The sequence below is a fragment of the Pinus tabuliformis genome, chromosome 3_1 (genome assembly GCF_031772625.1).
Source record: "Pinus tabuliformis cultivar Carrire ecotype Pingquan chromosome 3_1, CPIR1, whole genome shotgun sequence".
Taxonomy (NCBI): domain Eukaryota; kingdom Viridiplantae; phylum Streptophyta; class Pinopsida; order Pinales; family Pinaceae; genus Pinus; species Pinus tabuliformis.
Genome location: NC_142301.1, coordinates 600,564,266 through 600,570,365, shown reverse-complemented (window position 1 = coordinate 600,570,365; position 6,100 = coordinate 600,564,266).

Here is a 6,100-nt window from a genome sequence, read left to right as displayed (position 1 = left end):
ACCTCCTAAGAAACAACTTCGAAATTCCTTCTCTAATACCATGTAGAAATTATGGTGTAGATGTTCAACTGCTCATGAAGTTTTAATCAAAATTACAAGACAAAAAACTAGTCTACTACAATATGGAAGTTAATTCCCAACTTAGAACAAAAATTTCAGACATGCAATAAGAAATAACACACATGCACACAGTATCTTTCTTGGGGAAAGAAATATGGTAAAAACCCCAATGTATTCTTGCATTAATACGATGAACATAGATGTATTACAATTTCTTTGCTCAACTAGCACAGCCTGCAAGTGAATAACCTCTCTCTCTACTCATTGAGAAGCTCTGATCCAGACTTAGTCAATTTATGCCTTTTGTTGAGCCCTTATTTCATTGTGCAATTCCTCGAGAAATTATTCCCCTACTATTTAGGAAATTTTCCAAAATGGATTGCGCAATTCCCAAGGTTGATCATATGATTGCATGCAACACTTGTACACTCAAGACTAGTCTACAATTGATTTCACATTGCCTTGGAATCTCCACCACAGCTAGGGAACTCGAATTATTTGCATGCACTAGTTATTTTGGGATGATTGATCAGTTAACTAGATGATCATTGAGTTTGACTGAAGTCCCACTGCACAACTAACCTTCCACAAGTTCCTCCAACAATTAGAACTAGTTTACTTGAATACAACTTGAGATAACTGACTTTGATTAATACAAATTAGCAATAAAAAATGCTTAAATAAACTCTAACTCCTCTAACTCCAATTTACTCAGTAAACTAGGTGACACAAGGCATGTCACACAAGTTAATTGCATCCAAGTTGTATGTTGATGTGGAAATTCATTTTTTCTCAATTTAATGAAGGAAAAATCAAATTAAGAATTTATTACTACATTTTTCAACAATCCTTCAAGTGAATCTAATCCATGTTGTTGATGACAGTCAAGAGTTCCAACACAATAATGTGTTGATAATAGCAACCAATATATAGAAGTAGCATTCAAAATAAATGAAACAGTAAAAAAACACATATTAAAACAAAATTGATGGAGACCCCGAAAAGTACTCCAACTATGATAATGCTTGTCCACGTTCAACAAAAGTTCCTCCATCGCTCCTCTCATGAAGCACACCTATGTTTTCAGCCTCCATCACCCTAAATCCCATCAGTTTTTGTCGACCTCCATCACTCCAATTCCTAAAGAACCCATCAACAACATAAAGATGAACACCTAATCCTTTACCTTTACCTTTTTTACTAGTGCTTCGTATTGAAAATTTGAAGACAAAATATTTCTTTTCTCTTAAAAAATTGTCTTAAAATCCACCTCCTTGTAGCAATGTCGAATGCAATGATAGACAAGTTGTCTCTAATTATATCAAGATATGAAAGGGACAAAAGAGGAATTGATGTCCAATAAATCTTGTCAGTAAAATTTGTCGCGTTATTCTTAGTCAACTACCCCCACAAAAAAAAGAGGCCAACAAATTGTTGTCTTTATATAAGATAACGTGAATGGTAAGTAAAATAATGACCTCGGTATAGGCGCATGACAATAGTTTCTTGCAAGCTGGCAGACTTAGGGCACACTGTCAGAGTCAATTTTGGAGTTGTTAGATAATATTGTCTTAAATTGATATGTTTGTGTCTTAATTGCTAATTGTCTTAAATAGGTTTCATCTAAAGTGGCCATTGTCTTAAATATAAAGTTTTGTCTTAAAATATTTTTGTCTCAAACTGTTTTTGTCTTAAATATAAAGTTTTGTCTTAAAATAATTTTGTCTTAAATTGTTTTTGTCTTAAAATAATTTTGTCTTAAATATAAAGTTTTGTCTTTAAATGTTTGTCTCAAACTACTTTTGTCTAAAATATAAAGTTTTGTCTCAAAATATTTTTGTCTTAAATACAAAGTTTTGCCTTTAAATGTTTTTCTCAAACTACTTTTGTCTTAAATATAAAGTTTCGTCTTAAATATAAAGTTTTGTCTTAAAATATTTTTGTCTCAAACTAATTTTGTCTTAAAGTTTATATTTAAGACAATTCAATTGATATTAAATTTTAATGTAGAGTAACTAAAATAAAAAGTGATTTTTTAAGACAAAAGATTTCTTTTGTCTTAAAAAAATGTCTTAAAAGTGTCCTTGGTGTAGTAGCATAAGGAGTAGAACTATCATGTGAGAGTCCTAACTTGGCAGTTAATTCAGTCATTATGTGATTGCAAAAATGCGAACCACGATCTGTAATTATAGCTTGTGGTAAACCAAAATGTGCAACCACATGGTTGAAGAAAAAAAGTGTATATGTCTCACCACTGATGTTTAACGTAAGCATCACCTCGGCCCATTTCGTAAAATAGTCAACGATGACAATAATATACCCATTTTTGCAAATGGTCCAACAACGATGCCAGGATGCAGTGGTGCAGGTGGTAATCGAGTTTCACAATAAAAAATTTGGCATGCATGACAATTTATAACAACAATAATGCTATCATTAAATATGGTAGGCCAGAAATAATCCGCATGGAGAATTTTCTGTGCGGTAGCATAACCAAATAACTGTCCACCACAAGCACCAGAATGGCAATCATTTAGAAATTTCTCGGCTTCCTCATGTGTGACCTATGAAAAATCATATCGATACCACGATGGTAAAGGGTGTCGCCAATGATCCGATAATATTTGGCTTGATATCGAATACGTCGTTGTTGCAAGCAAGAGGTATCAGACAGGAAAGTTTGGGTTTGGAGATAGATCAATATATCTCCATACCAAGTGTCAGATGACGAGATCAGAAATATAGACTCATTCTGTATTGATGGTTTCGTTGTCGAGTCGATGGCGGTAGAGGGAAGGTCAGAAAGAAGCTCGGAAAAACTAGAGATTTCTTTGACATGGAATTGATGAATTCCAAATCAAATTCCTGCAAAATGACAATCCATTTTGAATATTTGCCCCCCAGCATTGATGTGACAAGATGTATGTCATACGGTTGCAATCCAAAATGATAGTGGTCTTTTGAAGAAGCATATAATGGCGAAATATCTGTACAGCTTGAATGAAAGCCAAAGCTAGCTTCTCCACGTAAGAATACTTAACTTTCATGTCATTGAGATTACGACTCAAATAATAGATCAGATGTTCAATCCCATCTTCTTCTTGGACTAAAATCATAGCAATGGTTGTATCTGCAGTGACGGGATACAAGAAATAGTCATTATGATAATTAGGGGAATACATTAATGACGCTTGGATCAGGTACCTTTGAGATCATCAAAGGAAGCTTGTGCAACCTAGTCCCAATGGAAGGGAATTCCCTTTTTCAAAAGACGAGTAAATCATTTAGCCATTTCTGCATAGTTGGGACTGAATCTCCTTATTAAGTTAGCCTTCCCTTGGAGTCTCTGTAACTGAAGTAAATTGGAAGGTGGAGGCACATCAAGAATTGCCTTATCCTTCAAGGGGTCGAGTCAAATTCCTTCTTTGGACACTACGAAACCAAGAAAATGACCAGAACCAACACAAAACACACATTTATGTGGATTGAGTTGAATTTTGTAGTGTCAGCATCGTAAAAAGATGGCTCTCAAATGTTGCAGGTGATCAACCCGTTTCCATGAATGAGCAGGTAAGTCATCTAGATAGGGTTGAATGATGTGTTTGATGTCGTGGAAGGCATAATTCATTGCCCTCTGAAAATTTTCCCCATTGTTCTTCAAACCAAAAGGGAGTTTCCTATATGCGATTGTGCCCGAGGGACAAATAAAGGCAGTTTTAGATTGGTCTTTTGTGTGGATATTGATCTGATTATAGCGGAAAAGCCATCCATAAATGAAAACATTTCACATTCGGCACATTAATCAATTACCTAGTCGATAAAGGAAGTGGGATAGTTGTCTTTTGGATAATCATGATTAACATCGCTATAATAAACACACACTCGTATTGTTCCTTGTTTCTTCATGGCAGGAACAATATTGGAAACCCAATCAGTAAGAGGAACATGGTATATGAAACAAACATGCAAAAAAATTTCAACTTCTGCTTTTATGGAAGCAGCCTTCTTCGTATGAACATGATGGAGGCGCCGTCGTACCGGCTTGACATCAGGATACATTTTAATCTCGTGTTCAACTATACTAGAATCAATACTTGGAATTTCCTCATATGACCAAGCAAATATATCGCGGAATTCACAAAACAGAGCATGGTAAGTTTCAAGTTCCGATGGAGAACAATATTTTCCAACATGGATGTTTTCTACAATTCGAGTTTTGGTCGAAATATCGATAGAAATATTTTCTGCGATATTCGATAAGTTTCATTGAGAATCGATTGTGTTTATAAATACAGAATTTGAAAGGAAATCAATGATTGAAGAGTGATTTAGTTCATTTGGAATATCTTCTATGTGATCTGGAAGATGGGATTGATGATGATAATCTGCCTATGGTTCTTCTTATGTCATCATTGATTGGATGATTCCTTCATCAGTAGAAAATGTACGTGAAAAAGGATCAGAGGAAGTGCCATATTCTAACGAACGATCAACCCATACAATCGATGATGATGGATTTGGATTTTCTACGCAAGACAAAATATTGATTGCTATGTGAGATCAATTGGGCTAAGCGGCATGGTTTCATTATGCATATCATCTTCGAAATTATTGGAAATATTCCTTGAGTCAGATGAAGTGGAAGGTATCATTTTACAGGTCTCAACTTTTGCAACTTCCACCATATGTGATGGTGACAACAATGAAACGGTACCCATTAGGGAAGAATCTTTGAAGATACCTACTCCATTGTCCTGAAGAGATAGCGAAGGTCCATGAACTAACATATCACTTCCAGTTGCCTTTGAACTAGAGGCAAAGAAGGCAAGTTGATCAATTACTGTGATTCTACCTTTACGATCGAAAGAGATCATACGAAAGTATGTCACAATCACAACAGTCATGGTGTAAACCATGGTCTTTCTAGTAAAATATTGTATTCAACGGGTCCGTCAACGACCTCAACCTCAACAGTTACAATTTCCCCCCCTAGTTATATCTACAGGTTACTTAAAATTCCACAAGGTGTATAATTGTGACTGTCAAAATCTTTTAACGTTGTAGGTGATCGTGACAAGGCAGCGAGCCAAGTGTTTTCCAGAAATTCATTGACATGATACAAGTGGATGCACCTTCGTCAACAATCATTCGGTGAATGAGGTGATGTAAAACATTTACTTGGATGAAGAATGCTAACTGTGCTGGTAATTGTGGCATATAATCCACATGGTTAAAAACTACGAGATTGGAATTTGTTGGATCAATTCCACCGATTGCATACAATAAAGCATGCTTTTGGGAGGGACAATGTTAAATCACCTCAAGCATCGAAATAGTAGAAGGTGACTGAGCCAAATATTCTACTATGTTATAATTTTGCGCTACTCGGGCTCGAGGGTTGAATGTATATTTATGAACAACTCCCTTATGCATTTTTATTGTTAACTCTGGTGCAATGGGTGTTAGAATGGAGTTAGATGAAGTCGAAGTTGAAGTATTGAGTTGATCTATAGCCTAGTTATTCGACGAAGATCGTGGATTACCGTAATATTTACTTCATGTAGTCACCAAAACATTAGTCTTAGGCTTAAAGCAGATAGCATAAGAACTTGTGAAGTGGAAGCATGATCTGTAGCAACCAAATGAGTCTCTGGGTTTGGAAAAGGGTCTATCAACACAGCGGATGTACTAGAAGTCTTAAGAAGTTTTGAGACTTCAGAGTGGTGAGGATAGTCTTGCATAAAGTGCTCCTCATTACAAATTAAACATGGGTAACGAGGTTTCCTAGCCAGAGAAGAGGAATCAAATGATTTCTCTTGAGGGGGAGAATTTTGTTTCTTTTTGGTTTTCCCCTTTTTCTTGCTTCCAGGTTTCTTTTCATTTTTACCTTTGTTAGATGACACGACATTTATTTCGGAAGCAAATGTATTATCAGGTGTATTAGAGGTTTGATTTGAAATAGCAAGTGTTTGACTAGATGGTCTACTTGTTGTTTGAGTTCTTGAAGAACCTATCACACCATCACTGGCATGAGAGTGCT